This window comes from Amblyomma americanum, chromosome 5 (assembly GCF_052857255.1).
Source record: "Amblyomma americanum isolate KBUSLIRL-KWMA chromosome 5, ASM5285725v1, whole genome shotgun sequence".
Lineage (NCBI taxonomy): Eukaryota > Metazoa > Arthropoda > Arachnida > Ixodida > Ixodidae > Amblyomma > Amblyomma americanum.
The window spans coordinates 168,222,125-168,247,263 of NC_135501.1; the positions used below are offsets into that span (position 1 = coordinate 168,222,125).

The 25,139-nt window shown below is 46.2% G+C and overlaps 6 non-coding genes across 6 annotated transcripts; all 6 read right to left on the reverse strand.

The window, feature by feature from the left end:
• Positions 1 to 584: 584 nt before the first annotated feature.
• TRNAM-CAU (transfer RNA methionine (anticodon CAU)) lies at positions 585 to 657 on the reverse strand. Its single transcript has one exon. It is a non-coding gene; the product is annotated as a tRNA-Met (tRNA).
• An 8,368-nt stretch (positions 658 to 9,025) lies between these two features.
• Positions 9,026 to 9,098, reverse strand: TRNAM-CAU (transfer RNA methionine (anticodon CAU)). The gene has a single exon. It is a non-coding gene; the product is annotated as a tRNA-Met (tRNA).
• A 4,386-nt stretch (positions 9,099 to 13,484) lies between these two features.
• TRNAM-CAU (transfer RNA methionine (anticodon CAU)) lies at positions 13,485 to 13,557 on the reverse strand. Its single transcript has one exon. It is a non-coding gene; the product is annotated as a tRNA-Met (tRNA).
• A 1,833-nt stretch (positions 13,558 to 15,390) lies between these two features.
• On the reverse strand, positions 15,391 to 15,463 carry TRNAM-CAU (transfer RNA methionine (anticodon CAU)). Its single transcript has one exon. It is a non-coding gene; the product is annotated as a tRNA-Met (tRNA).
• Positions 15,464 to 20,983: 5,520 nt separating this feature from the next.
• TRNAM-CAU (transfer RNA methionine (anticodon CAU)) lies at positions 20,984 to 21,056 on the reverse strand. Its single transcript has one exon. It is a non-coding gene; the product is annotated as a tRNA-Met (tRNA).
• Positions 21,057 to 24,957: 3,901 nt separating this feature from the next.
• On the reverse strand, positions 24,958 to 25,030 carry TRNAM-CAU (transfer RNA methionine (anticodon CAU)). Its single transcript has one exon. It is a non-coding gene; the product is annotated as a tRNA-Met (tRNA).
• Between the last annotated feature and the right edge of the window lie 109 nt (positions 25,031 to 25,139).

Sequence of the window (25,139 nt, forward strand, 5' to 3'; positions counted from 1 at the left end):
AAACAGCAAATTTAAAGGGGAAGCGCTTAAGAGGGTGTGACTGTTTTTTTTTTCTTTAACGGAAACTGAATGGCAGATCAGACATAAGAGGCCGCTTCAAGTGCTAATCATGTTCTTTCTTTTCACTGAAGCTTCGTGAATTTACCAGTGCGGTCACGCCCATGCAGGTCGCAAATTGTGGAAAATTTATCCGTACTTAGCGGGCCACTTGCGCCACATGAACTTCAGTTGTGCTGCCGGATTACAATAATTTATTCATTGATTGAATTCAAATTTCCCGCCTTGTTGGAGGTTCTCGACATGCCTGTTTTTCATCGTTGGCGTGTGGACATTAGATTGACACTTTTAGCTCACCAAATACTGTTTCCAATTAGGGTCGAGAAAACGCAAGAACTTAATTACGATGCAGCATCAGGAGAATCTTCAGGCTATGATTGAGGCTTAGGGAGCTAAAGGATAACATTACCGCCAGCTGCTCGCCTATACTAGCCTGCGAGCCTCTGGTTTTCTGTCTTGGGATGGTAGTGGCATGACTCGTTCATTCGTCCCCTTCAAAAAAAAGGGGGCACAAAAATAACTCCGCCTGCCCCGGTTGAGGATCGAACTCACGACCTTCAGATTATGAGACTGACGCGCTGCCTACTGCGCTACCGAGGCGGATGGTGCGGCGAACGTTGAAATGTCACCTCAGCTTCGGTGTCATACAACGCGCTGTGTATATATTGCTTTCCCACAACATGGACAATAGTGGGATACAACTAAAAAAACAGCGGCTTTTTTACTAAAAAGCCGCGCATACAGCCAAAAAAGATCAGGTGGTCGAAATTTCCGGAGCCCTTCATTACGGCGCCCCTAGCAGCCTGAGTGGCTTTGAGACGTTCGCTTGTACTGGAATACTTGGAAACAGAGTATGCCTGCCATCTTCAAATATTCACGGATGGTTCTGTGGACAAGGTCAAACAAGCTAGCGCAGCGGCTTTTTACATTCCTTCTTTGGACTGTAAGTGGTCCGTACGCTGTACTGCTGTTGTATCCTCCACAAGGGCTGAAAGTGTTGCTAATGAGGCGGCTTTACGGAAGTTAGGGTCTTGTCCGGCTCAACCTGTTGTCATCCTAACTGATTCAAAATCTGCCCTTCAGAGGTTAGAGCGCGGATTCCCTACTGACGCATTGTCTCTAAGCTCTCTGCGTTTGGTGCAGAATCTCCTAGGCAGAGGCTTTACTCTACATTTCCAGTGGGTGCCCTCTCACATAGGAGTCAACGGTAATGAGTTGGCAGACATTCTCGCCCATAAAGCTCTCTCAAGGATTCCATCAAAAAAAGTACCTCAAGATGGGGTCTCTGCAGGAAAACGGTGCTCGATCACTTCAGTACACTGTGGAGTGCGTCCCACAAGCCATGTGTGACCGAGGGACTGAGAAGATCTCAGGCGACCCTTCTACATCGAATTCGCACGGCCTCTGCTCGCACTCCTGCATGGATGCATAAGACCGGCATAGCATCGTCTCCGCTCTGCTCTTTATGTGGTGTGTGCGGGGATATCGAACATTATATTATGTACTGCCCAGAGTACAACGCGGAAAGGCATGTGATGTTCGCTTCCTTCAAGAAGACAGGAACCCGTCACAGCACAGTGCAGGACATTGTCTACCCGAGTGGAAACCAGACATGCAGAAGGGAGGCTGCACGCCTTCTTTTAACATTTCTGCAGAACACGGATCTTGTTTTTAAATGGTGACAGCAGGAACGCACTATGGCCTACTGTGATTGAATGTGTGCGTAGATGGTGTCTTCCGGAGCGGACTACTTTATACTGTGAGTGAATGTGTGTATGGAGTGTGGCAGTACAATAGCCTATGCTCTACTGTGACTGAATATGTGCATAGATGGTGACTTCTGGAGTGGACTGTGATGTGAACTGTGTGGATTGATTTTGTGCATAGATGGTGACTGCGGGAGAGAATGTGTTCTATTATAAGAGACTGTGCGATTAGCGGGGTAGATGCGGCATTGTTAATATCGAAGGGACGCTGCGGTGGAGCAATTGCCGGCAGATAAAGCAAGGCTAACCTCATCTGTAGCATTCTACACCTCAACCTCAACCTCAACCTTGAGACGTTAAACCCCCCAAAACCATAAACCATGATCTCAGTAATTTCACGATGCTGAAAACAACTTCTTGAGCAATGCGCGATGCGATAAAAATAGAAAATCACTTGCCATACGCTTGTACACTATATATCCTATGTGTTCAACATCGGTACCAGATTTTCATCCATACGCCTGCCATCCACTAAATGAATTGAGCATATCAGAATTCTTATAATTGGTATGATTACGAAGACTTTCCCGTTTGCGCAAGACTTCTATGGGCAATTTAATTCCCATGGAGGTAGGCGTGGAAGCGGTGCAACGGAAACATGTCGCAACCCCATTGTGGCTGTTGTTGCATGCTGCTTGCAAGTGCTGTCGGCGATCCGCTCCCGATTGTTTTCTTATTATGTGTGAAGTCCACGCAGTGTTGTCCGGACTATCTTGAAACAGAGATCATTCAGAAATAAATAGAAATCTTTGAAATGGCTAACGATTAAAAAAAAAACCTGCTCTGATTTGCGTAAAGCACGGGACTGCACAGCCTACTCGAGACTGGCCTAAATGGACCGCCGGAAGCGGAAATGGGCAATTGAGGGGTTTGGAGAGTATTTTTACTCCCCAGCCTACCTTCAGACCGAACGCGTCAAGCGTTGCGGTCAGCATCATACCCATACGCTTGGCGTCATTTTACAAGGCTCATAGCCCACTTCCATACATGACATTCTCCTCACAAATACATTTGAACCACCAAGCTGAAGGGGCCCGTAGGATTACTTCGTTATAGCCGTAGCTTCGTTATAGCCCCGTGTTGACCGAGCTTCCAAGGGGAACCATCATGCCTTCGTTATATGCAACATTTCGTTATAAACCGTTTCGTTATAATGAGGTTAGACTGCAGTCCTTAGCTCTTGCTGAACCTTCCAGGGCACCTCTGTGTTTTCTATGTCTGGGACAATCTTTACATAGTTTCAATCGGGAGTTGTGCCTCCCGCAGCTGTCCCTGTAAAAAGTGGAAGCCGGCTTGATACCGTCGGTAAGCATTCAAGCGGCCAATTTAAAGGGGAAGCGCTTTAGAAGGTGTGACTTTTTTTTTTGTTCAACAGAAACTGAACGCCAGATAAGACATAAGAGGTCTTTCTTTCAAGTGCTAATCATGTTCTTCTTTCTTTTCACTGAAGCTTCGTGAATATACCAGCGAGGTTACGCCCATGTAGTTCGCTAATCGTAGGAGATTTATCCGTACTCAGCAGGCTACATGAGCGACACGAGCTTCAGTTTTGCTGCCAGAGTAAAATCATTTGTTCATTCATTGAATTCAAATTTCCCACCTTGTTGGAGGTTCTCGACATGCCTGTTTTTCTACCGTTGGTGTGTGAACATTAGATGACATTTTTAGCTCACCAAATACTGATTCCAATTAGGGGCGAGAAAACACAAGAACCTTATTACAATACAGCATCAGGAGAATCTTCAGGGTATGACTGAGGCTTAGGGAGCTAAAGGATAACATTACCGCCAACTGCTCGGCTATACTAGCCTGCGAGCCCCTGGTTTTCTGTGTTGTGATGATAGTGGCATGACTCGTACACTCGTAGCCTTCAAAACAAGGCTAAAAAATAACTCCTCCTGCCCCGGGTGAGGATCGAACTCACGACCTTCAGATTATGAGACTGACGCGGTGCCTACTGCGCTAGCGAGGCGGATGGTGCAGCGAGTGTTGAAATGTCACCTCAGCTTCGGTGTCATACAACGCGTAGTGTATATATTGCTTTGCCACAACATGGACTATAGTCGGAAACAACTCAAGAAAGCAGCGGCTTTTCCCCGTCAAAGGACACCCCTTCCAGACAATGGCGTCGGCCGATTCTCATGACCATGCTAGCGTGACAAAGCAGGGAGTGGTGATGAAAGGGGATACATAGTCCCTTTTCTCTGTGATTGGGGATATAGACCCCTCTTTTCATTGTGGCGCCGCTCCCTGCTTTGTAACGCTTGTAGGGTCATGAGAATCGGCCGGCGCCATTGGCTGGAAGGGGGTCATGATTATAATAATTGGTTGTGGGGGAAAGGAAACGGCGCAGTATCTGTCTCATATATCGTTGGACAACTGAACCGCGCCCTAAGGGAAGGGATAGAGGAGGGAGTGAAAGAGGAAAGGAAGAAAGAGGTGCCGTAGTGGAGGACGCCGGAATTATTTCGACCACCTGGGGATCTTTAAAGTGCACTGACATCGCACAGCACACGGGCGCCTTAGCGCTTTGCTTCCATAAAAACGCAGCCGCCGCGGTCGGGTTCGAACTCGGGAACTCCAGATCATTGACGGGAAACTCCGGCGCGTTCTTGAGTGGTATCGTCGGATACATGTACGATGTATCGGACTGTATTGTATTATAGTTGTATCGGACTATATTCAGATAAAAGTATAGTCCGAAGCTTATTAAAAAAATAGAAAAAGGAAAGATTTGAGGCCCACAATACCCGGGGAAAGAAAAGTATACATGACTCACAGTCTGCCTTCCCAGGTTGGTCTCAGCAGTTTTAAATTAGATTTAAACGCACTGCGTGTGCCGTTTTGGGGTTGCTTTAAATTGTTTTGCGTGTGTCTGCTTACGGTTCATCAACAGGCCATTTCTTTTGGTGAGGGAAATTCGGAACAAAAGTTGGGTGCTCGCAGCTTCTCACTTCCCCTCGCTACAGGGCTTATCTGGCGTCTCCTTTCCCTGATGTATGGTAGTAGTAGAAAACATTTATTCCAAAAAGGTAGGATAGAGAGGCGAAAATACAGATTTTGGGTGGAGTCCTTATTTCAGGACCCCAATGTCCACCGCAGTTGCTCTTGCTTGGGATATCAGCTTTCGCTGCGTCGCCAAGTCAGAGCTGAGCAGGGCAGACTCCCAGTGTTCCTCGGAGTGATGTTTGTTTAGTTCGGGGGGCTTGGGACCGGAGCAGCCCCATGTTACATAATATGTTGTTAGAATTCCGCCACACCAGGGGCAGATGCTGTCATATCTGTCGGGCAAGATGATGTGATACTTGTGTAGGTTAGGAAAGGTGTTCGTCTGTAGTCGCCATTCCCTCGCCTCTGCCGCCGTTAGCTTACGGTGTGGTGGGGGATAGAATTGTCTGTGTTCGGCGAAGGAGGAGGCGCTCGCCGTACGTAGAGGGGAGAGGGGTGAGGTCGGGAAGGTTAGTCGCTCGGTTAGTATATCCTCGAGCTAGACTGTCCGCGGCCTCGTTTCCCTCGAGCCCCTCGTGCCCAGGAGTCCAAGTGTTTTGGTGCTTGCATGTGGAATTTTGAACTTGTGGGGTAGTCAGAATGGGAACGACGGAGTGTGGAAGTCTGCCAGACAGGAAGAGGCGACACGGGGACTGGGAGTTGGTAATAATTTTTAACTCATTTCCAGTAGCATCACCGTGCTGGATTGCGAGGGCAATTGCAGCAGTTTCTGCTACTGTGGGAGAGCAGTTTCGTAGGGAGGCGCTGGCGATTTTCGTGAAATTGGTGTCCAAGACGACCGCCACCGCGTTTATCGAATCGGGGTGCATGGCTGCGTCGACGTATACAGCATTTTGTGCCTGTCGATGTGTGCGGCGCAGATAGTCCACTCGCGCCTTTCGTCGTCCCTTTTGTGAGTCCGAGTGCATGTTCTTCGGGAGTGGAGCTACATACACGCGAGTTCGCAGAGTTGAGGTTAGGTCTCGGTTGTCCTGGACGGCGCGTATGTCAGCCGGGGAACCCACTCTTTCCAAGATTGCGCGTCCAGCTTTGGGGGTGAGGAGGCGTTCCTTTTGCGATGCTAGGACGGCTTCTCGAATTTTTTGTATTGTGTTGGTCAGTCCCAGGTCCTCGAGGTGGCAGTTGGCCGTGTACATCGGGAGGCCTAACGCATGTTTGTAGGCGGTACGGATGATGGCATCTGCTTTGCCTCGCTCATTCCCCAGAACTTGTAGGAATGGGAGACCGTATGACAGGCGGCTAATAACTAGAGCCTTTACCAGTCAAATTGTATCCTCCTCTCTCATGCCTTTTCGGTTGCGGGTGATGCGCCGAATCATGCAGGAGATCTGTACGGCAGTTGTCCGGAGACGCTGTAACGTGTGGTTGGATTTCCTGTCACTCTGAAGCCAAAGGCCTAGGATGCGGATAAGAGAGACTTCCTTTATTCTCGAGCCTTCGATGTAAACCTCGATGTCGCCGGGAGATTTGTAGGCATAGCCCTGAATGCGGATAATTTCGGATTTGACGGGTGTGCAGCGGAGGCCGCAATTTGCGGCTTGTCTTTCTACGCAATTGACTGCCTCTTGTAGGGTGTTTTCTTTGTCGGCAAGGGAACCCCAGGTGAACCAGATGGTAATATCATCAGCGTAGATAGTATAGCCGATGCCTTCAATAGCCTCGAGTGCTTTTGCCATGTCGGTCATAGCTATATTGAAGATGAGAGGAGAGATGATAGAGCCTTGGGGATTGCCTTTGTTGGGTGTCTGCTCTGTGCCGGAGCGGACATCTCCCATGCCAATTGTGGCCGTGCGGTTGCTGAGAAAGTTTTTGATGTAGTTGAAGGTCTTGGGTCCGCAATCGATGGCGTTGAGCTCTTTCAAGATGGCGTCGGGAGAAACGTTGATGTATGGCACTGATTTCGAGCATGAACATGAACATCATTATAGGATGACGATGCATTAGCATTAGGTCTTCTCCTATCTTTTGATTCCTTCTGCTCTACTTATTTATCTTGTCTTCATGTTCTCTTACATAATTTGACATGAATTTCTTTGTGCAAAAAAGATTTTTTGTTCAACTTTACAAACTGCCGAGAACATTTGCTGTGCTCTTTGCTGAGTCATTCGTATTCATTTTTGCTCGGCATGTGGTTTTAGATGGCAACTGTCATTACACCGCCGGGCGTTGCCGACTACTTTTTCTTCAAGGTGGGGCTTAATTCTAATGCCATGTTATTACCATTTTCACTGCGCGATCCTCTTTCTTTGATTCCTTTCTTCTCGATCGCTCAAACATACCCACGTCGTTGGCGGATGACGTGTAGGAGCGGCCAGGACTTTGCAGTGCCCATATATGCCCATATTTCAATTGCAACGTACAAATCCAGTTTTTGTTTTCGGGCCTGCCCAAAATGCATTAAAGTCATGGCGTCGCACCGCGATCATGCCAATGAAAACGAGGTCAAGTTTAGCACAAAACAGATTTAAATTTACCATTGCTATTGCGACATGATCTCAGTAATTAGCCACCGCGGTGGATCAGTGGTTATGGCGCTCGGCTGCTGACCCGAAATACGCAGTTTCGATACCGGCCGCTGCGGTCGAATTTCGATGGAGGCGAAATTCTAGAGGCCCTTGTACTGTGCGATGTCAGTGCAGGTCAAGGGACCCCAGGTGGTCGAAATTTCCGGAGCCCTTCACTACTTCGTCCCTCATAGCCTGAGTGGCTTTGAGACGTTAAACCACCAAAAACCATAAACCATTATCTCAGTTATTTCACGATATTGAAAAAAAACTTGTTGGGCAATGCGAGATGCGATAAAAATAGAGAAATCACTTGCCATACGCTTATACACTATATATCCTATGGGTTCAACATCAGTACCAGATTTTCATCCATACGCCTGCCATCCACTAAATGGATTGAACATATCAAGGAGTTCGGAAACATGTCGCAACTGCATTGTGGCTGTTGTTGCATGCTGCTCGCAAGTGCTGTCGGCGATCCGCTCCCGATTTTTTTCTTATTATGTGTGAAGTCCACGCAGTGTTGTCCGGACTATCTTGAAACAGAGAACGTCATTGAGAAAGGGATAGAAATCTTTTAAACGGCTATCGACTTTTTCAAAAAAAAAAGCTGCTTTGATTTGCGTAAAGCACGCGACTGCACAGCCTACTCGAGACTGGCAAAAATGGCCCACCGGAAGCGAAAATCGGCAATTGATGGGTTTAGAGAGTATTTTACTCCCCAGCATGCGCTCAGACAGAACGCGTCAAGCGTTGCCGTCAACATCATGCCCACGTGCTGTGCAGCTTGGCGTCATTTTACAAGGCTCATAGCCCACTTCCATACATGACATCCTCCTCACAAATACATTGAACCACCAAGTTGAAGGGACCCGTACGATTACTTCGTTATAGCCGTAGCTTCGTTATAGCCCCGTGTTGACCGAGCTTCCAAGGGGAACCATCATGCCTTCGTTATATGCAACATTTCGTTATAAACCGTTTCGTTATAATGAGGTTAGACTGAAGTCCCTAGCTCTTGCTGAACCTTCCACGGCACATCTGTGTTTTCTATGTCTTGGACAGTCTTTACATAGTTTCAATCAGGAGTTGTGCCTCCCGCAGCTGTCCCTGGAAAAAGTGGAAGCCGGCTTGATACCGTCGGTAAGCATTCAAGCGGCCAATTTAAAGGGGAAGCGCTTAAGAGGGTGTGACTTTTTTTTGTTTAACAGAAACTGAACGGCAGATAAGACATAAGAGGTCTTTAAAGTGCTAATCATGTTCTTTCTTATCACTGAAGCTGCGTGAATATACCAGCGAGGACAAGTCGATGTAGTTCGCTAATCGCGGAAAATTTATCCGAACTAAGCAGGCCACTTGCGCGACACGAGCTTCAGTTTTCCTTCCGGATTAAAATGATTTATTCATTCATTGAATTCAAATTTCACGCCTTGTCGGAGGTTCTAGACATGCCTGTTTTTCATCGTTGTTGTGTGGACGTTAGATTTACACCCTTAGCTCACCAAATACTGTTTCCAACTAGGGGATAGAAAACGCTAGAAATTTATTACGATGCAGCATCAGGAGAATCTTCAGGGTATGATTGAGGTATGATTGAGATAACATTACCGCCAGCTGCTCGCTTGTGAGCCGATGGTTTTCTGTGTTGTGATAGTGGCATGACCCAATCAAAAAGAATACTCCGCCTGCCACGGGTGAGGATCGAACTCACGACCTTCAGATTATGAGACTGACGCGCTGCCTACTGCGCTACCGAGGCGGATGCTGTAGTAAGGGTTGAAACGTCACCTCACTTTCGGTGTCATACAATGCGCTGTGTATTACTTTCCCACAACGTGTATTATAGTCGGATACAACTCAAGAAAACAACGGCTTTCCCCCGTCAGAGGCCCCCATTCCAGCCAATGGCGTCGACCGATTCTCATAACCATGCTAGCGTGACAAACCAGGGAGTGGTGATGAAAGGGGATAGTCCCCTCCCTCCATTGTGAAGGATAGACCCCTCTCTCCATTGTGGCACCGCTCCCTGCATTGTCACGCTGTCAAGTTCATGAGAATCGACCAACGCCATTGGCTGGAACGGGAGTCCTTTGACGTGGAAAAGCCGCTTCGTTCTTGAGTTGTATCCCACTATAGTTAACGAACGCATATTAAAAAATTTAGAAAAATGAAAGAATTGACAACCACGATGCCCGGGGGAAAAAAAAAGCATACTGACTCATAGTCTGCCTTCCCAGGTTGTTCTCAGCAAATTTAAATTAGATTTAAACGCACTGCGTGTACCGTTCTGGGGTTGCTTTAAATTATTTTGCGTGCGTTTGTTTACGGTTTATCAACAGGCCATTTCTTTTGGTGAGGAAAATTCGGAACAAAAGTTGGCTGCTCGCATCTTCTCACTTCCCCTCGCTACAGAGCTTATCTGGCGTCTCCTTAGCCTGATGTATGGAACTGATTTCGAGCATGGACATGAACATCATTATAGGATGACAATGCATTAGCATTAGTTATTCTCCTATCTTTTAATTGCTTCTGCTCTACTTATTTATCTCGTCTTCATGTTCTCCTATATACTTTGCCATGAATTTCTTTGCTCCAGAAAGATTTTTTGTTCAACTATGCACACTGCCGAGAACCTTTGCTGTGCTCTTTGCTGAGTCATTCGTATTCATTTTTGCTCTGCTCGGCATGTGGTTTTAGATGGCAAATGTCATTACATCGCCGGGCGTTGCCGACCACTTTTTCTTCAAGGTGGGGCTTAATTCTAATGCCAAGTTATTACCATTTTCACTGCACGATTCTCTTTGTTTGATTGCTTTTTTCTCGATCGCTCAAACATTCCCACGTCATTGGTGGATGACGTGAAGGAGCGGCCAGAAATTTCCAGTGCCCATATATGCCCATATTTCAATTGCAACGTACAGATCCAGTTTTTGTTTGTGGGCCTGCCCAAAATGCATTAAAGTATTGGCGCCGCACCGCGATCATGCCAATGAAGACCATGTTAATTTTAACTCAAAACGGAGGTAAATTTACCATTGCTATTGCGACATGATCTCAGTGATTACCCGCCGCGGTGGCTCAGTGGTTATGGCGCTCGGTTGCAGACCCGAAAGACGCGGGTTCGATCCCGACCGCGGCGGTCGAATTTCGATGGGGGCGAAATTCTAGAATCCCGTGTACCGATGTCAGTGAAGGCTAAGGAACCCCAGGTGGTCGAAATTTCCGGAGCCCTTCCCTACGGCGTCCCTCCTAGCCTGAGTGCCTTTGAGACGTTAAAACACCAAAAACCATAAACCATGATCTCAGTTATTTCAAGATATTGAAAACAACTTCTTGAGCAATGCGCGATGCGATAAAAATAGAAAAATCGCTTGCCATACGCTTATACAGTATATATCCTATGGGTTCGACAGCGGAACCAGATTTTCATCTATACGCCTGCCATCCACTAAATATATTGAACATATCCGAGAGTTCGTATTATTGTTACGATTACGACGACTTCCCCGTTTACGAAAGTCTTCTATGGGAAATTTAATTCCCATGGAGGTAGACGTGGAAGCGTTTCAGCGGAAACATGTCGCAACCGCATTGTGACTGTTGTTGCATGCTGCTCGCAAGTGCTGCCGGCGGTCCGCTCCAGATTTTTTTCTTTATTAAGTGTGAAGTCCACGCAGTGTTGTCCCGACGACCTTAAAACTGAGAATGTCATTGAGAAAGGGATAGAAATCTTTTAAACGGCAAACGACTGTCGATAAAAATCTGCTCTGATACCCCACTTTGCCATATATCCCATATATGGCATCCTCCTAACAAACACAGTTGAACCGCCAAGTTGAGGGGTCCCGGCGATTACTTCGTTTTAGCCGTAGATTTGTTATAGGCCCGTGTTGACCGAGCTTCCAAGGGAAATCGTCATTCCTTCGTTATATCCAATATTTCGTTATAAACCGTTTCGTTATAACGAGCTTCGACTGTAGTCCCTAGGTTCTCCTGAACCTTCCAGAGCTCTTTTGAGTTTTTTTTGCTGGGAATAGTCTTCACACAGCTCCACCAGGGAGTTGTGCCTCCCGCATCTGTCCCTGTAAAAGATGGAAGCCGATATGATAGAGTCGTTAAGCGGTCAAACGGAAAATTGAAAAGAGAAGGTCTTAAGGGGCTGTGATTTTTCCCTCTTTAACGGAATCTCAACGGCAGGTAATACATAACAGGTCGCTTCAAGTGCTAATTATGCTCTTTCTTCTCACTGAAGCTGCGTGAATACCATGTGAGGTCACGCCCACGTACACACTAAACAAATTCTCACCTTTAAGGGTGCAAATCAGCTGTCCCCAGACGAACACCCTTTTGGGTGCTAAAAAGGGTGCCGAAATCAGCGCCCTTCAGGAAGGCCCCACAGCATGAAAGTTCAGAGGGCGCGCATCAATTCAAGGCTTTGCTTCATGGGTGGATCAATGTGGAGCACCCTTCCAACATACATTCGTAGAGGTGTTATGGAAAAATAGTACCCTTTAATGAGGGTGCAACCATTACATCCTCTAAAGTATCATCATAAGTGCACCTTTCCTAAGGGTTCTGATCTTTTCACCCTTTTTTAGCACCCAACAATTGGAAATGGGTGTTCGTCTGGGGACAGCTGATTTACACCCTAAAGGGTGAGAAACTGTTTAGTGTGTACTTCGCAAATCGTAGGAGATTTATCCGTACTTAGCAGGCTACTTGCGCGACAAGAGTTTCAGTTTTGCTTCTCGATTAAAACAATTTATTTTTAATGCGAAAGCATTAGATGGTGTTTGGTGTTTGTGGCGTTTAACGTCCCGAAGCGAATCTGACTATGAGAGACTCCGTAGTGGAGGGCTCCGGAAATTTCTACCACCTGGGGTTCCTTAACGTGCACTGACATCACACAGTACACGGGCCTCTAGAATTTCGCCGCCATCGAAATTCGACCACCGCGGCCGAGATCGAACCCGCGTCTTTCGGGCCAGCAGCCGAGCGCCGTAACCATTGAGCCACCGCGGCGGCTAAGGCATTAGACGATGGTTATGTCCCGTGTTTCGTGTCAGCAAAACTTTCTCCGCACGATTACGTAGTTCTGTGTAGGTGAATGTGCACAAGTTTGGTTGTGGTAGATAGTGCGTGATGAGATCTTGCTCTGAAAGAAATTTGATTAATTGCAATTTGTTAGTTAATTAAACGCTAAAGTTACGCTTGAAATTTTTTTGAATTTTCACAGTAGCCACGGACGCCAGCATAGCACCTGGACGCCTAAACTAGAATAAATAAAAAAAGGAAATTAAAAGTGAAATAAAGAAACTAAAAACAGAAACAGAAATTAAACAGTAAAAAATAAAAATAAATATAACGCATACTAGTGTCATGCAAAAACGCCCGCCTTCTAGAAATTTTAATGACATCACATCCGCTGACGTCACTGCACGTCTATGCACAGAAGCAACGCAATACTTTCGCATTTCTCCAGCCCGGGTCGGCGCAGAGTTCTCAAGGTTTTTGATTCACTGAATTCAAATTTCCTGTGTGCTGTGCGATGTCAGTGCACGTTAAAGATCCCCAGGTGGTCGAAATTATTCCGGAGCCCTCCACTACGGCATCTCCTCTTCCTTTCTTCTTTCACTCCCTCCTTTATCCCTTCCCTTACGGCGCGGTTCGGGTGTCCAACGATATATGAGACAGATACTCCGCCATTTCCTTTCCCCAAAAACCAATTATTATTATAATTATTATTATTATTAATATTATTATTATTATTATTATTATTATTATTATTATTATTATTATTATTATTATTATTATTATTATTATTATTATTATTATTATTATTATTGTTGTTGGACGTTCTCGACATGCTTGTTTTTCATCGTTGGTGTGTGGACATTAGATTGACACATTTAGCTCACCAAATACTGTTTACATCTAGGGGTGAGAAAACTCTAGAACTTTATTACGATGCAGCATCAGGAGAATTTTCAGGGTATGATTGAGGCTTAGGGAGCTAAATGATAATATTACCGCCAACTGCTCGGCTGTACTAGCCTGCGAGCCCCTGGTTTTCTGTGTTGTGATGATAGTGGCATGACTCGTTTACTCGTAGCCTCCAAAAAAAGGCAAAAAAAAACACTCCGCCTGCCCCGGGTGAGGATCGAACTCACGACCTTCAGATTATGAGACTGACGCGCTGCCTACTGCGCTACCGAGGCGGATGCTGCCCCTAGCGTTGATATGTAATCTCAGTATCGGTGTCATACAACCCTCTTTGTATCTATTTCTTTCCCACAACATGTGCAATAGTCGGATACAACTAAAAAAACCAGCGGCCTTTTTACTAAACAGCCGCGCATACAAGTAAAAAAATCAGGTGGTCGAAACTTCCGGAGCCCTTCACTACGGCGTCCCTCATAGCCTGGGTGGCTTTGAGACGTTAAACGCCCCAAAAACCATTAACCATGATCTCAGAAATTTCACGATATTGAAAACAACTTGTTGAGCAATGCGCGATGCGATAAAAATAGAAAAATAACTTGCCATACGCTTATACACTATTTATCCTATGGGTTCAACATCGGTACCAGATTTTCATCCATACGCCTGCCATCCACTAAATGGATTGAACATATCCGAGAGTTCGTATTATTGGTAGGATTACGAAGACTTTCCCGTTTACGCAAGACTTCTATGGGAAATTTAATTCCCAAGTAGACGCGGAAGCGATGCAGCGGAAACATGTCGCAACCTTATTGTGACTGTTGTTGCATGCTCCTCGCAAGTGCTGTCGGCGATCCGCTCCAGATTTTTTTCTTATTATGCGTGAAGTCCACGCAGTGTTATCCCGACGACCTTGAAACTGAGAACATCATTGAGAAAGGGATAGAAATCTTTGAAATGGCTGAGTTTTTCAAAAAAAAAAAGCTACTCTCATTTGCGTAAAGCACGCGACTGCACAGCCTACTCGAGACTGGCAAGAATGGACCGCCGGAAGCGGAAATGGGCAATTGAGGGGTTTGGAAAGTATTTTTACTCCCCAGCCTGCCTTCAGACCGAACGGGTCAAGCGTTGCCGTCAACATCCTGCCCACATGCTGTGCAGCTTGGCGTCATTTTACAAGGCTGATACCCCACTTCCACATATGACATCCTCCTCACAAACACATTTCAACCACCAAGTTGAAGGGGCCCATACGGTTACTTCGTTATAGCCGTAGCTTCGTTATAGCCCCGTGTTGACCGAGCTTCCAAGGGGAACCATCATGCCTTCGTTATATGCAACATTTCGTTATAAACCGTTTCGTTATAATGAGGTTAGACTGCAGTCCCTAGCTCTTGCTGAACCTTCCAGGGCACCTCTGTGCTTTCTAAGTCTGGGACAATCTTTGCATAGTTTCAATCAGGAGTTGTGCCTCCCTCAGCTGTCCCTGGAAAAAGTGGAAGCTGGCTTGATACCGTCGGTAAGCATTCAAGCGGCCAATTTAAAGGGGAAGCGCTTTAGAAGGTGTGACTTTTTTTTTGTTTAACAGAAACTGAACAGCAGATAAGACATAAGAGGCCTTTCAAGTGCTAATCATGTTCTTCTTTCTTTTCACTGAAGCTTCGTGAATATACCAGCGAGGTCACGCCTATGTAGTTCGCTAATCGTGGAGAATTTATCCGTACTTAGCAGGCTACATGAGCGACACGAGCTTCAGTTTTGCTGCCGGAGTAAAATCATTTGTTCATTCATTGAATTCAAATTTCCCGCCTTGTTGGAGGTTCTCGACATGCCTGTTTTTCTACCGTTGGTGTGTGAACTTTAGATGACATTTTTAGCTCACCAAATACTGATTCCAATTAGGGGCGAGAAAACACAAGAACCTTATTACAATACAGAATCAGGAGAATCTTCAGGGTACGACTGAGGCTTAGGGAGCTAAAGGATAACATTACCGCCAACTGCTCGGCTATATTAGCCTGCGAGCCCCTGGTTTTCTGTGTTGTGATGATAGTGGCATGACTCGTACACTCGTAGCCTTCCAAACAAGGCTAAAAAATAACTGCGCCTGCCCCGGGTGAGGATCGAACTCACGACCTTCAGATTATGAGACTGACGCGCTGCCTACTGCGCTACCGAGGCGGATGGTGCAGCGAGCGTTGAAATGTCACCTCAGCTTCGGTGTCATACAACGCGTTGTGTATATATTGCTTTGCCACAACATGGATTATAGTCGGAAACAACTCAAGAAAGCAGCGGCTTTTCCCCGTCAAAGGACACCCCTTCCAGACAATGGCGTCGGCCGAATCTCATGACCATGCTACCGTGACAAAGCAGGGAGTGGTGATGAAAGGGGATACATAGTCCCTTTTCTCTGTGATTGGGGATATAGACCCCTCTTTTCATTGTGGCGCCGCTCCCTGCTTTGTAACGCTTGTAGGGTAATGAGAATGGGCCGACGCCATTGGCTGGAAGGGGGTCATGATTATAATAATTGGTTTTGGGGGAAAGTAAACGGCGCAGTATCTGTCTCATATATCGTTGGACAACTGAACCGCGCCCTAAGGGAAGGGATAGAGGAGGGAGGGAAAGAGAAAAGGAAGAAAGGTGCCGTAGTGGAGGACGCCGGAATTATTTCGACCACCTGGGGATCTTTAAAGTGCACTGACATCGCACAGCACACGGGCGCCTTAGCGCTTTGCTTCCATAAAAACGCAGCCGCCGCGGTCGGGTTCGAACTCGGGAACTCCAGATCATTGACGGGAAACTCCGGCGCGTTCTTGAGTTGTATCGGACTATAGTACGATACATGTACGATGTATCGGACTGTATTGTATTGTAGTTGTATCGGACTATATTCAGATGAAACTATAGTCCGAAGCTTATTAAAAAATAGAAAAATAAAAGTTTTGAGGCCCACAATACCCGGGGAAAGAAAAGTATACATGACTCACAGTCTGCCTTCCCAGGTTGGTCTCAGCAGTTTTATATTAGATTTAAACGCACTGCGTGTGCCGTTTTGGGGTTGTTTTAAATTGTTTTGCGTGCGTCTGCTTACGGTTCACCAACCGGCCATTTCTTTTGAAGAATGAATGAATGAAAAACTTTATTGGTTCCTTTAGGAAGTAGTAGCGGTAGAGGACGAAGTCTTCGTCTTGAAGCTCGGGTCCTCCTTGGCCGTGGGTGGGCCCCTAGTCCAGGGCTCCACTGAGTCGGGCCACCTCGCTTGCGTGTGCTATGAGGGCCAAAGGGACCCCTAGCTCGCAGCTGGTGAGCCGGCTCTCCCATTGCTCCGCACTTGGTGTTTTGTGTTTTTGGAATGCTTGATTTCTTCCGCACTCCCATGTGACATGATATAGTGTTGGTTTTGCTCCGCACCACGGACAGTTGGCGCTATACTGTGTGGGGAACATCTTGTTTAATATGTATAAGTTTGGGAAAGAGCCTGTTTGCAGTCTTCGCCATCTTGTGGCTTCCTCCTTGGATAATGCTTTATGTGGTGGGTGGCATTGGAATCTTAGCCCTTTATATAGGGTTAATAATTCCAAATAGCTGTCCCCGCAATTAATCTGGGGCCCCTCTGGGGTTAATGACGTTCCTGCTCGGCTGGTAATTCCTCGAGCTAGGTTTTCTGCCCCTTTGTTGCCCATGATCCCTGCGTGACTCGGTATCCAGATTATGTTGTGTATTGGTCGTCCCTCAGGGAGCAGACCTCTACTGAGGATCTTGAGTGCGTGCTGCTAATTCTGCCTCTAGTATAGTTCCGGAACGCCTCTTGTGAATCCGTTCAGATGTTAAGGGATCTCTCTGTCCTATATCCTTCATTCGCTGCCAGGGCGACAGCAATCTCCTCTGCCTCCGTTATGTTAGATACTTGGGCTGTGAGGCTTGTCATGTGTTCTCCATGGTAATTTACAACTACTGCTACCGCGCTATTTTTGTGTGTTAGGGGGTATAGGGAGGCATCAGTGTAGACTGTGTTGCCCGATGCCCCATGTTCCTCATTAAATTCTGCCCTAACCTGTCTCCTGTTAGCATGGAGGTTTGGATCCATGTTTCGGGGGATAGGTTGTATGCATAGCTTCTTTCTTAGCGGGTCTGGTATTGCGGCCCTGCTATTTTGTGGCTTTTCTATTTCCCGACCTAGCTTTGTCAGGAGCGCCCTTCCAGTCGTTGTGTTGCTAAGTCTTCGTATTTGTGCCTTGAGCTGGCATTCTCTTAATTCTTCGAAGGTGTTGCTGATTCCGAGTTGCATGAGCTTGTCTTTGGATGTATATCTTGGGAGATGAAGAGCTGTTTTGTATGCCTTCCGGAGTATTGTCTCCGCTTGCTCCTTCTCTGCTTTGATAGTCACATGGTACGGTAATGAATATTTTGAAGAGGAAAATTCGGAACAAAAGTTGGCTGCTTGCAGCTTCTCTCTTCCCCTTGCTACAGAGCTTATCTGGCGTCTCCTTAGCCTGATGTATGGCACTGATTTCGAACATGCACATGAACATCATTATAGGATGACAATGCATTAGCATTAGTTATTCTCCTATCTTTTAATTGCTTCTGCTCTACTTATTTATCTTGTCTTCATGTTATCTTACATACTTTGGCATGAATTTCTTTGCTCAACAAAGATCTTTTGTTCAACTTTACAAACTGCCGAAAACCTTTGCTGTGCTCTTTGCTGAGCCATTCGTATTCATTTTTGCTCTGCTCGGCATGTGGTTTTAGATGGCAAATGACATTACACCGCTGGGCGTTGCCGACCGCTTTTTCTTCAAGTTGGGGCTTAATTCTAATGCCAAGTTATTACCAGTTTCACTGCACGAACCTCTTTGTTTGATTGCTTTTTTCTCGATCGCTCAAACATATCCACGTCGTTGGTGGATGCCGTCAAGGAGTGGCCAGAAATCTGCAGTGCCCATATATGCCCACATTTCAATTGCAACGTACAAATCCAATTTATGTTTGCGGGCTTTCCCAAAATGCATTAACGTATTTGTGCCTCACCGCGATCATGGCAATGAAGACCAGGTCAAGTTTAACTCAAAACGGAGGTAAATTTATTTTTGCTGTTGCGACATGAACTCAGTAATTAGCCGCCGCGGTGGCTCAGTGGTTATGGCGCTCGGCTGCTGACCCGAAAGACGCGGATTCGATCCCAGCCGCGGCGGTCGAATTTCGATGAAGGCGAAATTCTAGAAGCCCGTGTACCGATGTCAGTGCAGCTCAAGGAACCCCAGGTGGTCGAAATTTCCGGAGCCCTTCACTACGGCGTCCCTCACAGCCTGAGTGGCTTTGAGACGTTAAACTACCAAAAACCATAAACCATGATCTCAGTTATTTCACGATATTGAAAACAACTTGTCGGGCAGTGCGCGATGCGATAAAAATAGAAAATCACTTGCCATATGCTTATGCACTATATATCCTATCGGTTTAACATCGGTACCAGATTTTCATCCATACGCCTGCCATCCACTAAATGGATTGAACATATCCGAGAGTTGAAATAATTCGTATACGATTACCAAGACTTTCCCGTTTACGCAAGACTTCTATGGGCAATTTAATTCCCAGGTAGATGCGGAAGCGGTGCAGCGGATACATGTCGCAACCGCATTGTGACTGTTGTTGCATGCTGCACGCAAGTGCTGTCGGCGATCCGCTCCAGATTTTTCTTATTATGTGTGAAGTCCACGCGGTGTTGTCCCGACGACCTTGAAACTGAGAACGTCATTGAGAAAGGGATAGAAATCTTTGAAACGGCTGACTATTTCAAAAAAAAAGCTGCTCTGATTTGCGTAAAGCACGGGACTGCACAGCCTACTCGAGACTGGCAAAAATGGACCGCCGGAAGCGGAAATGGGCAATTGAGGGGTTTGGAGAGTATTTTACTACCCAGCCTGCCCTCAGACCGAACGCGTCAAGCGTTGCCGTCAATATCATGCCCGCATGCTGTGCAGCTTGGCGTCATTTTACAAGGCTCATACCCCACTTTGCCATATATGACATCCTCCTCACAAGTACATTTGAACCACCAAGTTGAAGGGGCCCGTACGATTACTTCGTTGTAGCCGTAGCTTCGTTATAGCCCGGTATTGACCGAGCTTCTAAGGGGAATCATCATTAATTTGCTGTATCCAACATTTCGTTATAAACAGTTTCGTTATAATGAGGTTAGACTGAAGTCCCTAGCTCTTGCTGAACCTTCCAGGGAACTTCTGTGTTTCTATGTCTGGGACAGTCTTTACATAGTTTCAGCCGCGAGTTGTGCCTCCCGCAGCTGTCTCTGTAAAAAGTGGAAGCCGGCTTGATACCATCGGTAAGCATTCAAGCGGCCAATTTAAAGGGGAAGCGCTTTAGAAGGTGTGACTTTTTTTGTTTAACAGAAACTGAATGGCAGATAATACATAAGAGGTCGCTTCAAGTGCTAATCTTGTTCTTTCTTCTCACCGAAGCTGCGTGAATACCATGCGAGGTCACGCCCACGTAGTTCGCAAATCGTAGGAGATTTATCCGTACTTAGCGGACTACTTGCGCGATAAGAGCTTCAGTTTTGCTTCTAGATTAAAATAATTTATTATTAATGCGAAAGCATTAGTTGGTGTTTGGTGTTTGTGGGGGTTTAGCGTCCCGAAGCGACTCAGGCTATAAGAGACGCCGTTGTGAAGGGCTCCGGAAATTTCGACCACCTGGGGTTCCTTAACGTGCACTGACATCGCACAGTACACGGCCCTCTAGAATTTTGCCGCCATCGAAATTCGACCGCCGCGGCCGAGATCGAACCCGCGTCTTTCGGGCCAGCAGCCGAGCGCCGTACCACTCAGCCACTGCGGCGGCTAAGGCATTAGACGATGGTCATGTCCCGTGTTTCGTGTGAGCAAAACTTTCTCTGCACGATTACGTCATTCTGTGTAGGTAAATGAGCAAAAACTTGATTGTGGTAAACAATGCGTGATGAGATCTTGCTCTGACAGAAATTTGGTTGATCAATTGCAACCTGTTAGATAATTAAACGCAAAAATTACGCTTGAATTTTTTTTTTCAATTTTCACTGTAGCCACGGACATCAGCATAGCACCTGGACACCCAATCTAAAATAAATGAATAAATGAAGGAAAATAAATTGAAATAAATAAATTAAAAACAGGAACAAAAATTAAAAAGTAATGGATAAAAAATAAATATAACGCATATTGGTGTCGTGCGAAAATGCCCGCGGGGTATTAAGTTCCATGACGTCACATTCGCTGACGTCACTGCACGTCTATACATAGAAGCAACGCAATACTTTTCCATTTCTCCAGCGCGGGTTGCCGCAGTGGTCTCAAAGTTTTTCATTCACTGAATTCAAATTTCCGGCCTTGTTGGACGTTCTCGACATGCCTGTTTTTCATCGTTGATGTGTGGACATTAGATTTGCACTTTTAGCTCCCCAAATACTGTTTCCAATTAGGGGCGAGAAAAAGCAAGAACTTTATTACTGCGCGGCATTAGTAGGGTCTTCAGGGTATGATTGAGAATTGGGGAGTTAGAAGATAACATTACCGCACACTCCTCACCTATTCTAGTCTGCCAGCCTGTTCTTTTTTTGTGTGTTGCGATGATGGTGGCCTGAGTCCTTCTTTCGTCCCCTTGAAAAAAAAAAGGCTAAAAAATAACTCCGCCTGCCCCGGGTGAGGATCGAACTCACGACCTTCAGATTATGAGACTGACGCGCTGCCTACTGCGCTACCGAGGCGGATGCTGCCCGAACGTTGATATGCCATCGCATTTTCTGTGTCATACAAAGCGCTGTATATCTGTTTCGTTCCCACAACATGTGCCATAGTCGGATGCAACTAAAGAAAGCAGCGGTTTTTTCCCTTCAAAGGACCCCCCCCCCCCCTTCCCTTCCAGAGAATGGCGTCGGCAGATTTTCATGACCATACCAACGTTACAAAGCATGGAGTGGTGATGAAAGGGGATAGTCCTTTCCTTCTGTGATTGAGGATATAGACCCCTCCTTTAATTGTGGCACCGCTCCCTGCATTGTCACGCTAGCAGGTTCATGAGAATCGGCCGACGCCATTGGCTGGAAGGGGGTCATTTGACGGGAAACCTTGGCGCGTTCTTGAGTTGTATCGGGCTATATTGTATTGTATTTTTATCGGACTATAGGCCGATAAAACTATAGTCCGAAGCTTATTAAAAATAGAAAAAGGAAAGGCTTGACAACCACAATACCCGAGGAAAAAAAAAACATGCATGACTCACAGTCTGCCTTGCCGCCTCAGCAATTTTAAATTACATTTAAACGCACTGCTTGTGCCGTTTTGGGGTTGCTTTAAATTGTTTTGCGTGCGTTTACTTACGTCTTCTCAACAGGCCATTTCTTCTGCAGACGAAAATTCGGAACAAAAGTTGGCTGCTCGGAGCTTCTCACTTCCCCTCGCTACATAGCTTATCTGGCGTCTCCTTTGCCTGATGTATGGCACTGATTTCGAACATGAACATGAACATCATTATACGATGACAATGCATTAGCATTAGTTATTCTCCTATCTTTTAATTCCTTCTGCTCTACTTATTTATCTTGTCTCCATGTTCTCTTACATACTTTGTCATGAATTTCTTTGTGCTAAACAGATCTTTTGTTCAACTTTACAAACTGCCGAGAACCTTTGCTGTGCTCTTTGCTGAGTCATTCGTATTCATTGTTGCTCCGCTCGGCATGTGGTTTTAGTTGGCAAATGTCATTACACCGCCGGGCGTTGCCGACCACTTTTTCTTCAAGGTGCACGTGGCTTAATTCTAATGCCAAGTTATTACTATTTTCACTGCGCGATCCTCTTTCTTTGATTGCTTTTTTGTCGATCGCTCAAACATTCCCACGTCGTTGGTGGATGACGTCAAGGAGCGGCCAGAAATCTGCAGTGCCCATATATGCCCATATTTCATTTGCAACGTACAAGTCCAGTTTGTGTTTGCGGGCTTTCCCAAAATGCATTAACGTCTTGGCGCCGCACCGAGATCATTCCAATGAAGACGAAGTCATGTTTAACACAAAACAGAGGTAAATTTACCTTTGCTGTTGCGACATGATCTCAGTAATTAGCCGCCGCGGTGGCTCAGTGGTTATGGCGCTCGGCTGCTGACCCAAAAGACGCGGGTTCGATCCCGGCCACGGCGGTCGAATTTCGATGGAGGCGAAATTCTAGAGGCCCGTGTACCGAAGTCAGTGCAGGTCAAGGAACCCCAGGTGGTCGAAATTTCCGGAGCCCTTCACTACGGCGTCCCTCATAGCCTGAGTGGCTTTGAGACGTTAAACCCCCAAAAACCATTAACCATGATCTCAGAAATTTCACGATATTGAAAACAACTTCTTGAGCAATGCGCGATGCGATAAAAATAGAAAATCACTTGCCATACGCTTATACACTATATATCCTATGTGTTCAACATCGGTACCAGATTTTCATCCATACGCCTGCCATCCACTAAATGGATTGAACATATCCGAGAGTTCAAATAATTCGTATACGATTACGAAGACTTTCCCGTTTACGCAAGACTTCTATGGGCAATTTAATTTCCAGGTAGACGTGGAAGCGGTGCAGCGGAAACATGTCGCAACCGTATTGTGGCTGTTGTTGCATGCTGCTTGCAAGTGCTGCCGGCGATCCGCTCCCGATTTTTTTCTTATTCAGTGTGAAGTCCACGCAGTGTTGTCCCGACGACCTTGCAACTGAGAACGTCATTGAGAAAGGGCTAACGACTTTTTAAAAAAAGCTGCTCTGAGTTCCGTAAAGCACGCGACTGCACAGCCTACTCGAGACTGGCAAAAATGGACCGCCGGAAGCGGAAATGGGCAATTGATGGGTTTGGAGAGTATTTTACTCCCCAGCCTGCCTTCAGACGGAACGCGTCAGGCGTTGCCGTCAACATCATGCCCACATGCTGTGCAGCTTGGCGTCATTTTATAAGGCTCATACCCCACTTTGCCATATATTCCGTATGTGACATCCTCCTCACAAGTTCATTTGAACCACCAAGTTGAAGGGGCCCTTACGATTACTTCGTTATAGCCGTAGATTCGTTATAGCCCCGTGCTGACCGAGCTTCCAAGGGGAATCATCATTCCTTCGTTATATCAAACATTTCGTTAAAAACCGTTTCGTTATAATGAGGTCAGACTGAAGTCCCTAGCTCTTGCTGAGCCTTCCAGGGAACCTCTGTGCTTTCTATGTCTGGGACAATCTTTACATAGTTTCAATCGGGAGTTGTGCCTCCCGCAGCTGTCCCTGTAAAAGGTGGAAGCCGGCTTGATACCGTCGGTAAGCATTCAAGCGGCCAATTTAAAGGGGAAGCGCTTAAGAGGGTGTGACTTTTTTTTTGTTTAACAGAAACTGAACGGCAGATAAGACATAAGAGGTCTTTCAAGTGCTAATCATGCTCTTTCTTTTCACTGAAGCTGCGTGAATATACCAGCGAGGTCACGCCCACGTAGTTCGCGAATCGCAGGAGATTTATCCGTACTTAGCAAACTACTTGCGCGACAAAAGCTTCAGTTTTGCTTCTAGATTAAAATAATTTATTATAAATGCGAAAGCATTAGATGGTGTTTGGTGTTTGTGGGGGTTTAACGTCCCGAAGCTACTCAGGCTATAAGAGACGCCGTTGTGAAGGGCTCCGGAAATTTAGACCACCTGGGGTTTCTTAACGTGCACTGACATCGCACACACAGTACACGGCCCTCTAGAATTTCGCAGCCATCGAAATTCGACCGCCGTGGCCGAGATCGAACCCGCGTCTTTCGGGCCAGCAGCCGAGCGCCGTAACCATTGAGCCACCGCGGCGGCTAAGGCATTAGACGATGGTTATGTCCCGTGTTTCGTGTCAGCAAAACTTTCTCCGCACGATTACGTAGTTCTGTGTAGGTGAATGTGCGAAAGTTTGGTTGTGGTAAATAGTCAGTGATGAGATCTTGCTCTGAAAGAATTTTGATTGATTAATTGCAATTTGTTAGTTACTTAAATGCTAAAATTATGCTTGAAATTTTTTTGAGTTTTCACCGTAGCCACGGACGCCAGCATAGCACCTGGAGGCGCAAACTAGAATAAAGAAAAAAAGGAAATAAAGAAATTAAATCAAACGAAAATTAAACAGTAAGAAATAAAAATAAATATAACGCATACTAGTGTCGTGCAAAAATGCCCGCTTTCTAGAAAGTTTCGTGACGTCACATCTGCTGACGTCACTGCATGTCTATACATAGAAGCAACGCAATACTTTCGCATTACTCCAGCGCGGGTCGCCGCAGTGGTCTCAAAGTTTTTCATTCACTGAATTCAAATTTTCCGCCTTGTTGGACGTTCTGGACACGCCTGTTTTTCTACCGTTGGTGTGTGGACATAAGATTTGCACTTTTAGCTCACCAAATACCGTTTCCAATTAGGGGTGAGAAAAAGCAAGAACTTTATTACTGCGCGGCATTAGGAGGGTCTTCAGGGTATGATTGAGGCTTAGGGGGTTAGAAGATAACATTACCGCATACTCCTCACCTATTCTAGTCTGCCAGCCTGTTCTTTTTTTGTGTGTGTTGCGATGATGGTGTCTTGACTCCTCCTTTCGTCCTTTTGGGAAAAAAAGTTAACTCCGCCTGCCCCGGGTGAGGATCGAACTCACGACATTCAGATTATGAGACTGACGCGCTGCCTACTGCGCTACCGAGGCGGATGCTGCAGCGGTCGTTGAAATGTCATCTCAGTTTCGGTGTCATACAACGCGCATTATATCTATTTCGTACATCTGTATATCTATATACCACCGAGGTCACGCCCAC